Raw genomic sequence first — 21,942 nt, forward strand, 5'->3', positions numbered from 1 at the left:
CTTTAATGCCTTTCCCTTTTCTTGTTAAAATTCTTAAATCCCAAAGAATTTGCATCAACCCACAATTCACCTATTCCCAGAAACACAGTTATTAACGCCGCCGACGAACCATGTCGTCCTCTTTCGTCGTGCCGCTCCGTACCGCTTCAAGTGGTTTACATAGCCATGACTTCTATAATATATATATTTTGATCACTAACAATGATAGAATGATTAAACAAATTAATTCTCAGGCTTTTAGAGATAATTATGTGAAATGGCGTGAGGGAGATAGATAAATTAATCACTTGTAATTCCTTGTTTGCTTGAACTAATCACATCTCCTTGTATAGTGAAGATAGGAGTCTTAATTATCTGACAAGTTGTTGTAGAAAGATTCCTTGAATCAAGGATAATCTCTTATCTTGAACAAAACTCCCTGACGCTTTCAAATTCAGTTGTTCTTTCACTTATCAATATATTTGTGTATATATATGTTAATTTTTATAAAATATTGTAGTTGCTATAGAATAACATTATTTAAAAACATATGTAATAATAATAATAATAATAATAATAATAATAATAATAATAATAATAATAATAATAATACATTTTTTGTATAGGGGTATTTATGTCTTTTAAACTCATATTCCATTTCTATTTCTTAAACCAACCAAACACTGAAATAACATTCCTAAACTCTATTCCTTCAACGAACCAAACAAAAGAATACAATTCCTGTTCTACTCCTTGCCTATTCCATTCCTTATGGAATACTATTCCTATTCCTTTAAAATTCATTCCATGAACCAAACATGCTGTAAAAGATTGAAACAACACTTGGCTAAGGGGTATGGAGATGTTGTTGCATGCCCGAATACAACAACAGAGATTATGAAAGAAATGCGAGAGTATATCTTAAAAAATTCAAGGAACAAGCAACTAAATTTGGATTACGATGATGAGGATGATGGTTCACAAGAAGTGTCAATGGAACCAACACAACCAAGATAACCATCATCTCACGACTCAATTACATATCCTAGTTCGGGGACTAGTTCTAAAAAGAGGCAGTCAGCTTTGAGGTTTGCACAACCGGCACAAAAAAACAATTGCTGCAATGGTTAGGAAAACCCCATAAGAAGTAGTGGAAGAAAGGCGCAGCAAGGGTTATCAAAGAACCCTTGAAGATTGTAAAAGAATTAAAGAAGAGAAAGAGAGAACAACAATGCATGTTGCAAACTGTTTCTATGAGTGACATTCCCTTTAATGTCTCAAATGCTTGGAGTTTTGAGGTAACGTTAGAGTCCGTTGCACAATTAGGACCCGGGTGGAAACCTCCTAGCTATCATGATTTGCGGGTCACACTCTTAGAGAAAGAAAAAAAGGAAATGGATGTGTTGAAAGACAAACATAAGGTTGCCTGGAGGAGGTATGGGTGTACTTTGATGTCAGATGGATGGACTGACAGAAGAAATAGATATTTGATAAACTTTCTTGTCAACAGTCCGGAGGGGACCTTTTTCTTGGAATCTCTTGATGCATCAAGCGAATCCCATGATGCCAACATGTTGGCTAGGTTACTAGAGACCAAGATTCAAGAGATAGGCACAGAAAATGTTGTCCAAATTGTGACAGATAATGGTGCTAATTACAAGGCAGCGGGTAAGTTGTTGGAAGATAAGATACCTACACTATTTTGGACTTCCTACGCGGCACATTGCTTGGAACTCATGTTGGAAGACATTGGCAAGTTAGTTGAGTTCAAGCAGAAGATTGAAAGTTCTAGGCGCATCACTACCTTCATATATAGGCATGGAAGGATCTTAAATGCTATGAGGGAGTTCACAGGTGGTAAGGATCCTGTGAGACCCAGAGTTACTAGATTTGCCACAGCCTTCCTTACCTTGCAGAGTTTGTCCAAGCATCAGAAAGCTTTAAAAAGCTTGTTTGTTAGTGATCATTGGACTACTTCTAAACTAGCAAACACACAAGCTGGAAAGAAGATCTATGACTCGGTATTTTCTACTCGATTCTTGACTGGGGTGGAAGATTGCATTAAGGCTTCTCAACCGATTCTTGTTGTATTAAGAATCGTAGATGGTGATGAGATCCCAGCTATGCCCGAGGTTGCTATGGCTATGACTACTACAAGGAGGAAATTGAATGAAGCATTTGCAAGTCAATCAAGGTTGCTGGCAAGATTGATGAATATTGTGGATAGACGCTGGCAAGATCAGATGTGAGTTGACTTATATGGAGCAGCATTGTTTTTAAATCCTTCAAACTATTTTGAGTTGAAAGAAAGTGATAGTGAATATACTTCTAAGCAACGGGCCATGTTTAATGAAGTGCTTGAGAAGATGGTTCCAGATCAACAAACACAACTCAAAATAGCCAATCAAGTTGAAGAGTATGATTATTTGCGAGGAAGTTTTGGGAAGCAATTAGCCATCAAACAACACTAAAAACAAAACTCCTCGTAAGTATTATTTAAAGTTTTAAACTACAACAAGTTTAAACTTTAAACAATGTCTAGTTTTATACTTTTGAATTTTGATAAAGTAACTTACTAAGTATGATATGTATTCATATTTTAGTTGATTGGTGGATGGATTTTGGAGGCAATCATTTTGAGCTCCAAAAATTAGCAATGCGCATTATTTCCCTCTGTTGTTCATCTGCCGGTTGTGAACGTAACTGGAGCACCTTTGAGTTCGTAAGTACTTCCTACTTAGTACTAAATAATAGACTAATACTGTTATTTGTTTCTAAGTTACTAAAGTAGTAATTATTTTTTATTTTCTATAATTTAGATTCACACAAAGAGAATAAACCGATTAGAACATAAACGGTTGAATGACTTGGTTTATGTGAAGTATAACCGGAAGATTGTTAGTCGGTTTCAAAAGCGGCGTGAAGAAGGAACAAACTCCAACCCATTAGTTCTTGAAGAATTTCAATGGGAAAATGAATGGGTGGATGCATGGTAGTAATCATAATGATAATGTTCATGTCGGTGAGGACCTCACTTGGAGTCTTGTTGATGAGGTGCTTGGTGCTTCAGCTAATTTGGAGGGAAGAAATCTTCCTACAAGAGCTCATGCAGGTGAAGGCACGAGTGCACCTATACAATATTCTCGGCGTTGCAATACTTCATCAATGGGAGGTTTGAGGGATGATGTAGATAATGAAGATCTTTTCCCAAATGATGATGAAGATATTGATGATGATGAAGAAGATGAAGGAATTGAGAGTGATGACAATAATGATGGTGGTGAAGGGGGCGGGATTGAATTAATGGATGTTTAAGACTTGGGAGTTTGAGAATTGAGACATTGGATATTTAGTATCATAGTATTGTGTGAATGTGTGATGTTGGTTCTTGACTTTGAATTGAATGTTTAAATTAGTGCATATTAGACAATTTAGTATATATATTATATATTATATATTTATATTATATATATTATATATTACTCATCGCCTAGTTATCGCCTGGGCAACTAGTCGACTAGGCGGTCGGCGGCTTGTCGCCTAGAAAGTCCACCTAGATAACCTTGGTTGATATTGGTAAATATAGACTAGTTTTGTGTAGAAGATCATGATATTGTAAGAAATTTGTTGATTTGATGCTTAGATTGTTGAAGATGAAGTACATGCATGAACCCTAGTTTGTAATTTGGGGATTTTTGAGGGAATTGCATATATCTCTTCTATTTTGTGGAATTGATGATAGACAAAACATGATTGCATGATTTCTAGGATCAATTGTGTTTGAAATTGAGTGCATGCTACTAGTCCTTGAATTTCCACACACCCACTTGTGAAATCTTCCATTGTTAAGTTGGAGAAGATGAAGTTCACTATTTGACCATGAGCTTACATTGTGAAATTGAATGAATGTGCTATAATGATTAGTCTTCTTTGTCAAAATTTGTGAAGGGAATTGATCAAAATATCGGGGAAACTATATCAAAATTTTTGTAAAATTTGTGGTCACATTCTTGAAAGAATTCGAAAAAGAAGAAAAAAGAATGAAAGGGGATGTGTTGTGTTTTGTTCTTAAATAGTGTAGTTGTGTGGTAAAATGCTTTGTTTCCTTCATGGATAATTGTAGAGGACATGTTCTTTCTTGAGTAATTGTAGGAACCATTAAGAGGAGACGAAAGGAATTGGCCAAAAAGGCTAGGCATGACCCCGCTAGCTCAAGCTGTGCACAAGAACATGGTGAGAGCACGGATAAGGAATGATTGACGAAGGACAATCCAGAGGAACACGACCAAGTGTTCGGAAGTTGAAGGCTAAAGCTTAATGTCGTGCAAATAGCAAAGGTGGAAGAGTTAAGGAGATTGAAGGTATCTGGGGGGGAAAATACTTTAATATGCTAATCTTAGACTCATTCGGATGTTAGGAGGAGGTTGGAAACTTAATTGACCATCCACAATGGAGCACGATCTTCGGCATGAGGGGCAACACCTACGCACCGGTGGTGTACAAGTTCATTGCCACTCTCAACATCCAAATGACAAATTTGAATGACAAGAAATCCATCTCCTTCACCGTCTTCGGTAATGAGCATGAGTTATCAGTGAATGAATTGGGATACTACATAGGAACTCACCTCGAGGATGAAATCCACCCTGACTACTTTGAAAAGTTTCGAACCGATTTTTACACCGATCAAGAAATGAGGAGCTTTTGAAGAGAAATTTCGGACGACTCAAACTATGATTCAAGCAAAACCAACCCGAAGGCCATTATGCTCAATGAAATGAAGGCAGTGAGATATGCCTTAGCGGTTACATTAACAGGAAGGAAAACCAACTTGCACAAAGTGTACCTGTAACACCCCGTAATTTACCCTTCAAACCCGAATTAATTATCTAGTTAATTCTTAAGTTGCCCCATCATTATTTTAATGATGCCTGTTAAGTGTGGTTAAAAGGATTTAATCTGGCCCGAAATTCCTTAATTTATTGATATGGTTCATGGTGAACCGTGGACCCTTGTCTGTATTTAAGCCTTTAAGCCTGTTAGAATAAAGGAGGGCCCATTACTAATCAGATTCTAATTGAGAATCCTAAACCTATTTAAAGGGAATTAGAAATCATTTAGAACCCTTATTCACACATCTCCCTCTCTCTCGAAAATCCCTCCCCAGGATATAGTCAAAGAATTCCCCATCACCAAGCTTAGGAGAGATCGATCAAAGGACCTTGAGGAAAGATCTTAGGAGTTGTGAGAAGTTTAATTAAGCTAAAAGGTAACCCATGTCTCACAAAACCTATTTTCTTTGTTATGTTATGATTTATTGGTATCCTTGAATGATGGAATGCGTTGTCTTGTGTTTATGCCTCGATAGAGCTTGTATTTAGGGTTTGTATTGTTGTTTCTTGATATTCTTGATGTTCTTGATGATTCTTGATGTTCTTGAGCGATTGTATGCATATTCTTGTGTTTATGCATGTTTAAAGCTTGTGCCTAGGGTTCAATAGTGTTGTTCGTTGAGTTGTTCTGTGTATTCAAGTCCCTATAATTGTTGATGTGAGTTTGGACTTGAATTTGGCAAGATTGGTGAATTCCCGGAGTGGGGAAAATTGCCAAGGGTGTTCCAGCGGGTAGTTGGCGGGGGGACGAACCCCCACCCGACCACCCGCCGAAAAGGCGTGAAGTTCCAGTGGGCGGCTAGCGGGTGGACGACCACCCGCTGGAACATGGTGGCCAGCTGGCGGGTAGTCCGGCGGGTGGTTGTCCACCCGCCGTACCACCCGCTAGTACGGTGCGTTGCGGTGGTTTTCGGCCTCCGTTTGGTCGATCCCCGTGCGCCGAAGTGTCTTCTTTGATGTTCGTAAGTCTAGAGCGATGTCCTAAGTACCGTAAATAGGTGGTCGATCCCCATGCGTCGAAATTGGTGGTATTGCTCAAGATATTGCGCTGCGGTGCATTTATCTTATGTTAAGGTGTTGGGGTACCTATGTTATAGCACTGCGTGTGCTTAGTTTATTGTGCTGCGGTACAATAAGGTTTATGGCACTGCGAGTGCTCAGATTGGTGGGAAAGTTGGTGGAAAAGCAGGCGGGGAGCATTGCTCCGGAGGGATAAGGCTGATGGTGTACACGGTGGCCTGGACGTATAGGTTGGAACTAATATAAGGTAGGAGCGGTGTAACGGTTGGAACTTGGTATAAGGTTGGAACATGGACGTGTCTTGTGGTCTTATTGTTGTCTGTTATTGTTGTCGTGTCTTGTGGTCTTGGTCATTTATAGTTGTCTGATCTTGTGGTCATGGTTTGCATGCTTGTATCTTGAGGTTGTCTTATCGTGTCGATGTTAACGGTGTGTCATGAGTCCTTATCTTGATTTGAAAGCTAGAGTTGTTTAGGACTATATTTATGTATTCTCAAGTCTCAATGGTTTTGATATATCTATATCCATATCTATATTGTACTCAACTCGTGGGAGTGGGTTACTTAGCATTATTCGCTAACGGTTGCTACACCGCATGTTTTTCAGGTACAGATTAGTTGGCTCGTGAGCATGCTAGACGGAGCTGTGGTTCCTAGCTTAGTTAGTAATTGGCTTTAGTTTGACCATTTTGTATTCGAATGATATTTATGGATTATGATTAGTTAGTTGGTAGCCTATGCATCTAGGTTCTCTAGCTTAGATGTGGCATAGCACCCCCAAACTATTATGTGTAGTTTTCGCTCTATTTTGGGTATTAATGATAGTTTTATCGTATTACGTAACTGTAATTGTTTTTAAAATATGTTGAAAATCGGGGGTGTTACCGTGTTTATGTTAGTTGTTCATATATATATATATATATATATATATATATATATATATATATATATATATATATATATATATATATATATATATATATATATATGGTTGCATTCAAATACAAACCCCCTTAAAATACAAACTCCTCTTAAAATACAAATTTGGGCTCGTGAACACATTAACATACTTACATGCACACAGGGCGCACTGCCAACAATTTCTGGGATTAGGTCATGCACACATTAACATACTTACATGCACTCAGGGCGTAAGAGGAAAAATCACAACCATCCATCAAAGCTCGTGCAAACATTAACATACTTACAAGCACACAACGCGTAAGAGGAAAAATTTACAACCATCAATCAAAGCTCGTGCACATATTAACATACGTACATTTACACTGGGCACACTGCCAACAATATCTAGGATTATCTCGTGCACACATGAACATACTTACATGCACACATTTTGTATTTTAAGGGGGGTTTGTATTTGAAAATAATCATATATATATATATATATATATATATATATATATATATATATATATATATATATATATATATATATATCACTATGTTGGTTGTTATATTATTAGATTTCAAGGTTGTTAATAAACTGATTTGGTAAACGGAGTTATGCCATCCAAACCAATGAATAGTTAATATTTTTTAAATAGAATATTTTGCATTTCTGAGGTGAGTGAGCATCATAGGTGTGAGTTTCAGGGGTCCAGTTTACATTTTGAGACTGCTCATCATAATCATGCTTTAAACTTTAAAGTTATTTAATTGAAATTGTCAACTGGGTTCAGCTGGAGGGGGATAGGTGTAGCCTCCATGTTTGTTAATAGGAACTTGTCTATGGACAATACCCTTTCCTCTCCTTCTGGATCTAGATCTGATGACATGTTTCAATGTTTTTCTCAAAGAAAGAAAGAAATGCTCCATAAAAAAATTGCTTCAAATAATGACACTAATATTGATGAGAATATAGATGTGTTGTATTGAATACTAAAGTCTGAGAATACAAATATATAAAGACACCCAATAGAGTTCTAGTATAATACTAATAATGCAGCCCTAATACCCCCCCCCCCCCCCTCAAGCACAAGGTTGGCTAGCCAAAACTTTGAGCTTGTGACGGAGTGAACTGAAACGAATAGACGAAAGTGGTTTAGTAAAAATATCTGCTATCTGATCTTTGGTTGAAATAAAGTGAACTTGCAACTCCTTCTTGGCTACTTTATCCCGAACAAAGTGATAGTCGATCTCAATGTGCTTCGTGCGCGCATGAAACACCGGATTAACACATAAGTAGGTGGCTCCCAAATTGTCACACTAGAGCTGGTGGTAGGCAAATGCATATGCTGGCACAGACGTAAGATACTGTAGAGCACCTGCAAGACTACGATACTGAGTGGGATCAGCATATGGCATAGGAGAGGCAGTCACGACCTTGGTGGACGAGATTGGCGTGGCCACGGGTTTACAATCCACCATTCTTGCTCGCTTAAGAATGTCCTTCATGTACCGTTGCTGAGATAAGAGCATGCCTACCGACAATGGAACGGTCTCAATACCCAGAAAGAAGGACGGAACATCCATGCGGCGAACATTAAACTCAAGTGCCAATTTATTAATAAGTGTAGCCACGTGATTCTAATCAGAACCCATAATCAAAATGTCATCCACATATGCCAAAAAAATATAACCGAGAATCACCATGCGAATATACAAATAAAGAGACATCAGTTTTGGAAGGCGAGAAGCCTACCGAAACCAGAAAATCATGGAGCCGTGTGAACCATGCATGAGGCGCCTGCTTTAGCCCATACAAAGAACGCTGAAGCAGAGACACGTGATCGGTTATAGTTTTGTCCTCATAGCTAGGTGGTTAGCGCATATACATAGTCCCAGCCAGCTTGCCATTTAAAAAAACATTATGTATATCCAGTTGGCGAATAGTCCACCCATGGGAAATAGCCAAAGACAAGAGAAGACGCACCGTGGTTGGTTTAACCACAGGACTAAAGGTCTCAAAAAAAAATCCTCTCCAACAACCTGATTAAAACCTTTGGCAACCAATCGTGCTTTATGTCTTTCAATGGAACCATCAGCCTTTCTTTTGGTTTTAAAAGCCCACTTGCAGCCAACAATATTCATACCTGATTTAAAAGGAATGAGACACCAAGTATTATTATGAACCAATGCATTAAATTCCAAGTCCATTGCATCATGCCACTCAGGAAACTTGACCGCCTGAGAGTAACAAGTTGGTTCGGGTACTGCGGTAAAGACGAGGGCAAAATGCTCATGTGGACCTGTGCTGCGAGTGGCTATGATGTGCATCCGAGGAGCGGCCACAGCCGCACTACGCCGAGTAGAACCTGTCGGCTGTCCACGTCATTTCACGGGCTGGTCAGAGACAGTCCGCTCGCTGAATGCGGACTGCTCGGCACCAGCCGTAGTGCCCAGAACCTCCTCGGCCGCGCAGTGAGGATCAGTTGAAGCCCCACTCGACTCGTCAACATGCTCGGCGAAGGGAACATCTCGTGTCGAGGCAACAACCGGCGCAACCCCCCATGGCTCAGGAGGAGACTGTGACACCTACGAGGAAACACGGGCACAAAAATGAAAAACAGTCTCATCAAATCGCACGTGGAGATAGATACAAACCTTATTAGTGTTAGTATCTAAGCAACGATAGCCATCGATAAGACGGTGGGTATCCCAGAGAAACACAAGGAGATGAGCGAAACTGCAGTTTATTACGATTATTTGGACGCAGAATGGGAAAGCACAAACAACCAAACACTTGCAAGTAAGAGTAGGACGAGGGAGAACGATGTAAACGAAAATGTGGTGACTCATAAGACAGAACACGAGTGAGCATTTTATTTATAAGATAGACATCAGTTTCAAAAGCATAATCCTAGAAGCGAGACGGGACAGATGCCTGAGCCATTAAAGACAGTCATGTCTCAACAACATGGCGACGCCTGCGTTCTACCCGACCATTATGCTCGTGAGTATATGCGCACGATTGCCTGTAGCGAATACCCAGAGAAGAAAGAGTAGAACCAAGCTTCTTATATTCTCCCCCTAAGTCAGACTGAAAAGAAATAATCTTGCGAGAAAAAGAACATTCGACAAGTGACTGAAACTTATCAAAGATGCCATATAATTCAGACTTCGCACGCATTGGATAATACCACATATAACGCATATAATCATCCACAAACAAGACAAAATATTTAAAACCATTCGCAGAAAGTAACGGCGCAGGGCCCCAAATATCAGAATATATTAATTCTAAAGGTTGTGTACTAGTAGTTTCAACACGACATAACGAAAAACGAGCTGATTTTCCCAATTGACAAGAAGTACAAATATTGGGAAGATCTTTAAAATTAAAACGACTAATAGACGAAGACTCCAAAATTTGACGTAAGACTCTCGAATGCGGATGCCCCAACCGCATATGCCAAACAAAAGAGGACCGCGCAGCAACAAACGCAGCTGGAGCAAGAGAAGATGCAGGCCAAGAATAAAGACCTCCAGATGCATGCCCTTTAAACAGGACTTTCTTGGTCAAAGTGTCCTTCACAAAGAAATAAAGAAGGTGAAACTCAAAGAAAAGATTATTATCCTTGGTAAAGCGCTGGACAGATAATAATGAATTAAAGAGACCAGGGACATGCAAAACATCACGTAACGTGAAAGATCTAGAACTAGTGGCTAACGAACTAGAACTAACATTAACAATAGGCAAACCTGTACCACTGCCGACACGAAGAGTCTCCGGACCATCATAACTCGTCGCAGAGTTTAACAAGGAGGAATCGGGTATAGCATGGTTGGTGGCACCCGTATTCGGAAACCACTCATGAGGATCGCTTGAATCATCACCACCGGAGACAGCCACATTCGCTTGAGGAGCTGGGGAGGCCAAAAAATGCTGCCAACACGAAATTGCAATATGGCCCTGTTTGTTGCAAATTTAACACCTCGGCCCAGAGCCGGAGTGCCCTCATCAGCTCGAGTACATAACTCTACCAGCTTCTTTGGCCAAATAATAAAGTGATGCATTGCAACACCTAAAAGCTGAACCTCATCGGTAGGGAATGATACCTTTGCACTTGAATAAATAATTTTATCCACACTCACATTCACTTGATCTACATTTAATTCTACCCCGTGAACATTTTCACCATTGTAAGTTGTCCTAAATGCCACTGTACGTCTAACGGGATCTTCCAAATACAACTGGAATCGTGCTCCTAACTGCATGAATTCATATTTAAAAATCTGCTAAAATGTTTTAATAAATAATAATAAGATTACCTATAAATGATCACTTATGACCGATAAATAAGCAAAAAGGTCTGGAGAACTAGCTTTTTCACTGTGAAATTGTGGGTCAACATTTACACATATGTCATCTTCCCGCCTTGATTTTGCAGCTTGAGAAATAGGAGTTTGCATACTACTAAATTGCTTCATCATCTCAGCCATGGTTACTTGAAATTCCTCTTTTTGTTTGGCTAACGTCTCTTGCACTTCCATTTTTTGATTGGCTAACACCTCAGCAACTGCAACAATAATCATTCGTTTAACTTCTGGTATAGTCGCTTGGCTTTGACGATGTTTTACATGGCCAAAGAATCTTTTTAAGCCATGTCCTCTTCCCATGGCTCTAACGCGCATGGAATGCTCATTAATACCTAGGGCAGTATACAATATATCTTGTCTTCCCGACTGATGAATTCTCCTTCAGAAGCTTGCAACGCGAGAGAATCTAACATATATAAACAATATTTAATTTTTTTGAAAGGAATATAAACATATTTAATAATGATTACTATTATATTTTGTTCAATTTATTCAACATATATAACTATTAATGTAGAAAATTATACGGAGTAACATATTACTTACACTATTTAATTTTTCATGACCATTCTAGCCGCTTCGTTGTAAATATTTCTGGATTTATCCATTCTTGCCCTCTTCCACTTTTCATGTCTAGGTGGAGGGGATAGAGGAGAAATTGTATACGATGGATCTGAATTTGCAGCTTCTTGTTGTTCTTTCATCTTCTCATCCATCATAATCCTCTCCAATCTCTGATAGCCTCCTCGAGCAAAATTATGTGGATGAATATTCTTAGCTTGTATCTCTTGATTTTTTTTCTTGTTGCCTACATAAAAAGAAAACATAATTTTAATAAAAAGTAGTAATATATATTTAATATATTTGAGTTAATAATTGATAGAAAAATAATGATATATACCTCAAATTTTGGAGTTTTATGAAAAGATCAACATACTTTTCCCGTGTCTCTTGGTCAAGGAATGGGTATTTATCACACGGGTTCTTCTTTGAGCCAATAGTGAATATATATGTTTTGTTCAATCTTATTTTAAAGTCTTTCCACCGTTGACCCGCATATTTCAACCAAGAGTCCTTCATTTCAGCTGTATTAGGAATATCATAAACACTCCACAAGGCAAGATTATTTATTAGTAAAAAATGCCATTATATTAATTTTTTTAAATATATAAATTAAAAAAATAAGTTACATACCAAGATATCATCCCAAATGAAGTCATTAGTTTGTACTAGGAAGTGATGCCATGAACCTATTGTGATAGAAACTTTGCTTCGTCCCAACAATGCAACATAACTTTTGAATTTGATGTTGTTTTCTCTGATAGGATCCAATCCATCAAATTGAACTCCTGCTTCTTCCTGGTATTAGCACGCTCTAAAATGATTTTTTTTTTCATTTGAGTGGCACCCCTTGTGACACCCCGTAAATCTAAATTCTAATTGGGATTAATTAAGGAATTAATTTTAGCCTTCCTTGGTAATTTCTTCCTAAAATCCTGAAATTTAATAGTCGAGGGACTAGAATTTGACTAGTCACTTAAGTCAACCAAGTGTACCTTATGCTTTATGTATTGTACCTTTACCCTTTTGTCTTTCCAACCTTAGTAAGGGTAGAAGTGACCTTTCACCCATGAATTGTTGATCAAACTATCCCTTGCAAGTCATTCCTCTCATTCTCTCATGATAGCCTAAATCCCGAACAGTCCACCATCTCTCTAAAAAGAACCTAGCTTATTCTTCAAGAAAAAAGGATAACATTCTAGCTTTGCAAGATTTCATTCCAAGATTCCTACTTTCTTCTTCCCAAGCATAGGAAAGGGTAAGATTCTTAGCTATTTAGTGTTTTTAGTCATCTTTTGGGTGTCTTTATCTAAGTTGGAATCTTTCTTGTGTTTTGGCTTGTGTAAGAAGTTGGTGGGGAAGAAGAGCAATAAGAAGAGGCTTAGGAGAGAGTAAAGGAAGAAGTTGTGGTCTACAAAGGTAACCCATGCTATACAATTCCTATTTTCTTACCTAAATGATGATTATTGGCTTCTATTTGATGTTCTTGATGTGATTTGTGAGATTTGATGCATGACCTTGTGATAAATGCATGTTTAGAGCTTGTATTTAGGTTTATTGAATGCCATTGCTTGGTTATTTCTTGGGTTCAAGTCATATCATTGTTGTGTGTGAGGTTTTGGGTATTTTGGACTTGAACTTGGCTTTGTTGATGAATTTTCCCGAAGGGAAAATTGGTGTACAGGTATTGTACCCCGCGGGCAGAACAACGGGCAGTGGCCTACCCGCCGCCCCACCCACGGGGAACGAAGTGGATCAGGGTATGTACCCCGCGGGCAGGCCCATGGGTGGGGGTCTACCCGTGGCCCCACCCACGGGGAACAATTATTGTTGATGCGGGGATTTGTTCCCCGTGACTCCTTTCGTCTTGGTGTTGATGTTTTGACCTCCCGTTGTTGAATTATTGAGCTATTTGTGAGTCTTCTTGATGTTTCGTATGTCTAGAATGATGTGTTAGGAATCCATGTTAGGATTTGGTGTCTTGAATCGTGCTAAGGGTCCAACCTTTTGATTCATTAGACTAATATGCGTCTTGAAGGTTCGTTGGAACCATTTCGGTTTATTCGTTTGATGAGCATGCTAGTTTGATGTTGTTATGCTAGAATGTGTGGTTTGTTTCTTCTTGTTGGGGTTGGTAACTCGTGTTGCTAATCATTTTGATGTTGGATTGTAGTCCTTGTTGTTGAGTATTGTCTCATGACTTTGTTGAAATCTCTTGATTGATTTTTATGAGGTTATGTTGTACAAATCGTTGTACCCTTTGTTGATACGTGATTGGGCTATTGATGAGCCTCAATCTTATTGATGATGATGATGACTAGGTGTACTTATGATTGATATTGGTGGTATATTATTGAGTTTTGCTCACGAGATCGGTGGTAATATTGTTACTTTATAGTACCCTCGTGTACTATGAGATCGGTGGTAATTGGGTTCTGATTGGTGGGGAACGACAGTCCCAGACGGAATAAGGTTGGACTCAGAAGTACAGGGTGGCACTAGGAGGTAACGGTTGGAACTAGTGATAAGGTCGGGGGTAGCCATAAGGTTGGAATTTGGTTCTATTATGTGAATTGTCATTATGTGATTGTTGTACTTCTTGCCTTTGGGCATGGTTATGATGAACTCTACCTTGTGAATGGTAGGTTGCATTTAGAGTTGTGATTTCCTTTGTTGTTTGTGGTTTTGTTGTCTTGATTGAGGTTAATGATCCTCGATCTTTGTTGAGAGTGTGATGAGTCTTTGATGTTGATCTTCTTCCGGCTTTCAAATGACTATATACTGTATTCCTCAGTCCAAAACGCTTTTGATTATATCTATCTATATAATATGTTATTCAACGCGTATTGATGGGTTACCAGCATTATTCGCTGACCTGGTGTTATCCCTATGTTTTACAGGTTTTGAGTAGATGACGAGCGCGCTAGATGTGGACACTAGTTAGTGTAGTTCCTGTGGATAGACGTTTTGCTTTTGTTGGCCTGTGTGCCTAGACTAGTGGCCTGTGTGCCTAGACTAATGTTACGTTTTGATGATTTTGATAGATTTATCCTGTGCACCCATATTTCTATGGGTGTGGCATAACACCTTTCCCGGTTTATTATAGCTTCCGCTTTTGTTGATTGATGTTTAGTTTGCTTGCCTATGAATTTTATGTTTTAAATGGTTGGTAAAATCGGGGGTGTTACACCCCTCTTCTTAGCACTGGTATAAGTGGTAGTACTATCAATAGCGGGATCATTTGATGAATTCATATGCCTATTTAGCAAAGAAATTATTAGTAAATGACATAAGAATAATATAAATAAATATAAAAATAAATATTTATATATAGTAAACACAAGAAGAAGTTAAAGCATTACAAGTAATAATAAATGCTCACATATCCTTTCATGATGATCCTCCTTTGATGTATGCACTTCATCTATCTCATTATCTACAATAATTGGCAATAAACTTAAAGAAAATAGGGTATTTTCTCAATATCAAAACTAACATCTTCATTCCCATCACCAGTAATTTGTCTATTTCCGTGAAGGACAACTGACCATTTTTTTATCACAAGGATCAGTAACATAAAATACTTGTTTTGCTTGGGATGCCATTATGAATTGCGCATTTTTGTGACCTTCCTTATTCAGATCTACAAGTGTAAATCATAACACATCAGATCAGCTTTCACACCGTGTTTACTATCTACCCATCTACATCAGAACATCCACACTCTAAACTAAACACAATCAACATCCCATATTTTTTCAATCACACCATAATATGACAACTCTGCAATCACATGACTTTTATCTTTCAATTACTGAAATGCATTGAATTTACAACCGAAGAAACTCCATTGTTTTGCATATTTCTCATTTCAATCCAGTTTGATCTAGCATTGAGTCCATCTTTAGTCTTACCTTTTATGTCTAAAAGAGTTCCAACAAGGCTATCACACACATTTTTTTCCACATGCATCACATCAATACTATGTCTCACATTTAATGTCTTCCAATATGGAAGATCAAAAAATATAGATTTCTTTTTCCATAGACTCTTTTCATTTGGAGGTATCTCAACATTAGCTTTTGACCTCTTACCACTTTGAGATTTAAGATTTTCAGTCTTACAAAAAGTAACATTTATCCCTACATGGGAAAATTGCACTTTTCGTCCTTATGTTATAGGGTAATTGTAGAATTCGTCTGTAAGTGTTGATCATGCTCACTTTTCGTCCCTAAGTTATCATTGGCGTTGAACTTTTTATCCCTAAGTTATACGGTAATTGTAGGATTCGTCCCTAAGTGTTTGTCATGTTCACTTTTTGTCCCTAAGTTACCATTGATGTTGCACTTTTCATCCCTGAGTTATACTAAAATTACAAAATTTCGTCCCTAATCACTACTACATAAATGATATACTACATCACTTAATAAACATCGATTTTTTTAAATAACCGTCGTCTAATGTATTGTGTTATACTACGTCGCTTAATAGACGGCTATTGTGTGACACCCCGTATTTTTCATTCCGAAAATTATATCCCGTAACTATTCTTGTAAGGGCTTTATTCCTTATAATTTAGCACAATTCTTCTAGTATAAATAAATCCCTAACTTACATAAATTCATTAAGAGCCCAAATTCCTAAGAATTAATATTATATACCCAATTTTCTAAGACCAAACTATTCTTGGACCTTAGTATTATTAATCTACTTATGTTATATATTATTAATGGCCCAACTTGTATAATAATGAACCTAATACATACAATCCATATATCTACTATATTCACCCTATCTAAATAACCTAGACTTGTCTTCCTCCCCACTCCACTCTCACTCTTCTCTTCTCACGCCATTCCCCTTCATCTACTATTAGAATTTTATCTTCATCTTCCTCAAGAGGAAACTTACCAAGATCCATATTTTATTCATCTTCCTACAAGATTAGGTAAGGTCATCATTTTATCTTGCATTTTCCCTTCATATTTCGTGATCTTTAATTTATTGCGTGTTCATATTTTCCTACTATACATTGGGGTTTTGGGGTTTTAGAAGACCAAGTTGGAGAGGAGATGCTAGGGTGATCTTTCTTGTAGACTAGAGTTGTTTGGCTAGCCAAGAGGTAAAATTCGTTGTCCTATAAAGCTATTTTCATTCCAATATGTAGATGAATACATTCTTCAATCTATTGAGTATGTTATTGTTGATAATCTTGAGTTATTATGTCTTGATTTGGAAGTATTCTTGTGTTGTTATTGTGTCATAATCTTCATTCTTGAATTCCTTCTTATGTTGGAAGTATTTTATCCTTGTTTCTTGAGTATTCTTGATGATTTTTTGCTATGATTTGGTTATTGGTTCGCTATTGAGTTGTTGATGAAAGCTACTGTTGCTATCCGTGAGACAACCCCGCAAAGGTTGTTGCGGGTGGGATTGGCAGGTTGAAAGTTGTGACACCCCGGAAAATTATCATTTAAACGGAATTAATTGTCTAATTAATTCTAAGGTTTCCTTAAAAATTCCTTCCTAAGTTCTTTGCTAAAATAGTTGGAGGATCTAAATTAACTAAATTCCTTAGTCAATTGCACTAGTCAATGGGAGAGACTTTATGTTTTATACTTTATACCTAGCCTTTGATGTCTTCCTAACCATTTTGAGAACAAGGGAGGCTATTCTAGCCTTTTCCAACTTTTACTTGACCTCCAAGATATTACCCTAGCACCACCACTCTTGTATTTCCCACATTAGGCAAGAAATACATTTCTCTCTACCTTCTCTCTAAAAGCTTAGCTTATTCCCCAAGCTAGACTAAAACCCACCCCCCTTAGGAAAGTTTAAGTTCTAAGCTTGGCTAGTGTTTTTACTTAGTCTTTCCTTATCTTTATCTAAGTTTTGTTGTTTAGTTTGGGTTTGGTTGTGTTTGGGAAGATTTTGAAGAAGAAGACCTCCAAGAGGAAGAGTACAAGTTGGAAAGAGTGTTCTTAGGCTCAAGAGGTAACCCATGTTCTACAAAATCTATTTTATACTTGCCATTGATAATTTCTTGATGATCTATTGATGTTCATGATGTTCTTGAGTAAATTTGTGCATAATCTTGTGTTTATGCATGTTAGAGCTTGTGATTTAGGGTTCATAAATGCTATTCTTTGAGCTATTCTTATGTTCAAGTTCCTGTGTTGTTGTATATGAGTTGTGAGGTGTTTTGGACTTGAACTTGGACTCCTTTGCATTTTCCCCCGAAGGGGAATTGTTCTTTGTTCATGTGTACCAGCGGGTACATGGGCGGGTGGTGTGCCACCCGCCACTCGCCGGTACGGGTCATGTGTGGCAGCGGGGAGGGCTACGGGTGGTTGGCCACCCGTGGTTCCACCTGCTGGTACAGGTGGGAGGAGTGGCGGGTGGTTGACCCCCCACCGTTCCGCCCACCGGTACGTGATGTTTTGGCCTCCGTTTTGTTGAATCGTTGTGCAATTGTGTGTCTCCTTTGATGTTTTGTACATCTTGAACGATGTCCCCATGATAGGATTTATGAGTCTTGAATCATGATTAAGGTCCAACTTTGTGTTTCGTGGGATTAATGTGAAGTCATTGATGTTCGTTTGAACCGTTCTGTTCATCCTATTGATTTGCATGCTAGTTACGATGTTGTTGGTACTAGTATGTGCTTGTTCATTCGTTCTCAATGAAGATTGGTAACTTGTATTCACCAATCATTGTAATCTTTGGATTGAGGTCTATCGTTATTGTGTTGTTGTCTTGAAATGTGCCTTTCATGTCTATTCTTGAAATCCTTCGATTTAACCTTTTGTTGTAAGCTTGTACAAATGTTGTACTCTATTGATTCTTCTTGATTGAGCTATTGTTGAGCTTCAAGTATCTATGTCGATGACTATGTGTTTATGATTGAAAGCTGGCGGTGAGCTTAGCTCAATTAAAGGGGTTATTATATATCATGATCATGATCAATATGAAAAAGCTGGCAGCAAGCAGGCGGTAAAGCAGGTGGGGAGCAATGGCTCCAGGAGGAATAAGGGTGGTGGTTGTACAGGGTGGCCTAGAGGTACAGGTTGGAGTTGAAATAAGGATGGAGCGATGTAAAGGTTGGAACATGGAATAAGGTTGGAAACGGACATTGATTGCGATCCTTGACTTTCATTTGCTTATGAGCATGTATTGCCTTCATGTATTGATATTATCCTTCATGATATGATGTTACCTTTGATTGATATTGATGATCATATGTTGTTGATTATCCTGTGGTCCTTACCATTGTATTGATCTCTTGATTTATCGTTGATGGTCGGTTGATTGAGAGTGTTCTATGATGAGTTATATGTTGTCTCTACTCCTTGTTTTAAACCTAGAGTTGCTAAGTTATATCTATGTATTCCAAGTCTCAAATGATTTTCTTATATCTATACTATATCGTACTCAACGCGTATTAGTGGGTTACTAAGCATTATTCGCTAACGGGTACTACCCCTTATGTTTTACAGGTATAGAGTAGTTCTCGTTCGAGCGCGCTAGAAGAAGACGTAGTTTAGCGTAGCTCTCCTTATCCCTTAGCCTAGAATTTGAGGCATGTGTGCCCTAAACGTTAGACTTGTGAACTTTGATGTTGAATTTTGGTATTAAGTACATTGACTCTTAGCTTGTGCATATAATAATTTAGTTAGATGTGACATAGCATTTCCCGTTTAACTGTTAGCTTCCGCGACTTTTAATACTTAATGTTTGGTTTAAATCCCTATCTCTAAGCTTAATTGTCTTTGTTTATTGCGTAAAATTCGGGGTGTTACAAAAGTGCCCTCCAATCAACCCCATGTGTGTCACGGTAGGGAGGGGCGGGCACTTCACACCCGTCACTCCTACCCACCGACCACTGTGTGCATTCTGCCCAGTGCATCTTCCATTTGGTGCAATGTAGAGTTATTCGAGTACATTGTGTATTCCTTAGCCTCAATTATGGATTGTTATTCTATCGTAAATCCTAACTCCTTGATATTGAATTGGATTGAGTGATACATGTTATATATATATATATATATATATATATATATATATATATATATATATATATATATATATATATATATATATATATATATATATATATATAATTCCTTGGATATGAATTGTTATACTATTGTATCGGTGGCTATGAGCTTCGGTTCCATTTGTATCAGTGGCTAAAGGTTTCGACTCCATTTGTATCGGTGGCAAGAAGCTTAGGGTTCACGTTGGTAGATAAGGTTGGACTTGTGTTCGGATGGACTGGTGTTTCGGATAGACTGGTGTAAAGGTTGGATATTGTATTACTATTGCATTTGGCTATTTGATATATAATCCCTTTGGCTATGTATATATACCACCATATCCTATTGTTGAGTGTGAGTCTCGGAATCCTTTCGTTGGTTAATTGGTTACACCGCATGAGTTACCTATTGTATCTAAGTTGAGGCGAATACCTTTCTCGTTGTCTTTCTTGAATTGAGTCTAATTTGTGTAATCTATTGAGTGAGTCTTTTACTTGTGGCTTGAACGTTATTGATTGAGTATATATCTTTTGAAAACATATGACTGAGTTAGTTCGTTCAAATATATTCTATATGTCAGTCTCAAAATCTACTTGAATATCAAATGTATACTTAATTATATAGTTTTACATGTTGGATTGGAGTTTTACTTAGCATTCTTTCGCTAATATTTTAAATGCATTTCGGGTATGGAATAGATCCCCGTTTGAGAGCACATTAGATGAGCTTAGCTCTATGCCCTTGCTAGTAGTATTCTCTCTTTTGTTAGACTTTGGGCCTGTGAACCTTTTGGTGATGTAATAAGTAGATTATGACTAGCTTATTTAAGTTAATTAGTAAGTTTAAGTTATGAGTTAACTAGGACGCGCAGTGAGATTGTGTGTTTATCATCCCTTTGTTTATGCTTTATCTCTATGTTGCTTTAAGTTATGCTTGTAGCTGTTGCACCCTCTTGGTGTGCATCCCGCTAAGTTTTGCGTTAGTAATAGGTGTTCGCTGTGTAGCAGCTCGAGATAGCCCACCGAGATGTCGCACAGAGACCCCAGGGACACCGGCAAATGAGCAACTAGAACAGAATCTCCAACAGTTGACTCAGATCACCCAAGCGTTGGGCAATGTGTTGTTCAACAACAACCACCATGGTAACCGAGCTGTGGCTAGGCAGGTGTCAGGACATCACCCGCCAGCCTTCGCAGAACAGGAGGATCCGGATGTGTTGGAAGACTGGATAAGAGCATTTGACAAGATCTACCAGGTCATGGAGTGTCTTGAGGAACGCCATGTTCAGATAGCTACGTTCTACTTTCAGCAAGAGGCTGACCTTTGGTAGATTCACAAAGGACCCATGATCCGCCAGGAACCCGAGTTTGGATGGGAAATCTTCAAGGATAGGATGCGAGAGCGCTTCTACCCAGCTCACGTCAAGGCAGCCCGACCTATATGATGAGTTTTTGAACCTTAAACAAGGATCATCATTTGTTCAGGAGTATCACAAAAGGTTCCTTAAGTTGTCTCTGTGACGTCTCAAAATATTTTCTTTAAAACTCCTATTTTATCAAATTTCAAGATAGAATTATTTCTATCATTTTATTCTTACGATGGTTTTACCAAATGTACAAAATAATTTTTATTTTAAAATTCCTTATTTCAAATGAGTTAATATAAAGTAATTAAACAATTATTTATGGTTTTAAAAACCTTATTTAAAGTATATATTTATTTATCAAAATCTTGACCCAAAAGTCTATTTGAGACGAACTTGAGAAACTGATAAACTAGTTTTGACTCAAAATTCGGTTTCAAAATGAACCCAACCCATTTTTAAAAATTTATATCACATTTATACCCAAACTTGATCCAATTTCTCACCCAAAATTTAAGTCTTGAATTTAAAAACCAAAAATGACCCAAATACCCTCCCTTAGTCGTTCGCCCCCCTCCAAAATATCACATAGGGTTTTGAGCCTATAAATACAACACAATTATATTGAAGTTTTCAATCCCTCCCATGTGTCCTCCTCACAAAATCTCCAGGATACTACACCAAGAATAAGACACATAGTGAGTATTTCCATCTTCCTCATTCTTCTTCATTCATTCCACTCTTTCATCTTCTTCCTTCCTTCCTTATTTCATTTTATAATGTGAACATGTGCGTGTGTATGATGTTTGTTC

At 38.0% G+C, this 21,942-nt stretch overlaps 1 long non-coding RNA gene across 1 annotated transcript; it reads right to left on the reverse strand.

The window, feature by feature from the left end:
• Positions 1–1,000: 1,000 nt before the first annotated feature.
• On the reverse strand, positions 1,001–21,593 carry LOC109184293. Its single transcript, XR_002054740.1, has 3 exons — positions 21,583–21,593; positions 16,150–16,153; positions 1,001–1,097 (listed from the first exon to the last, which is right to left on the reverse strand). It is a non-coding gene; the product is annotated as an uncharacterized LOC109184293 (long non-coding RNA).
• Positions 21,594–21,942: the final 349 nt, after the last annotated feature.

This window comes from Ipomoea nil, unplaced genomic scaffold (genome assembly GCF_001879475.1).
Source record: "Ipomoea nil cultivar Tokyo-kokei standard unplaced genomic scaffold, Asagao_1.1 scaffold1259, whole genome shotgun sequence".
In the NCBI taxonomy this organism is placed as follows: domain Eukaryota; kingdom Viridiplantae; phylum Streptophyta; class Magnoliopsida; order Solanales; family Convolvulaceae; genus Ipomoea; species Ipomoea nil.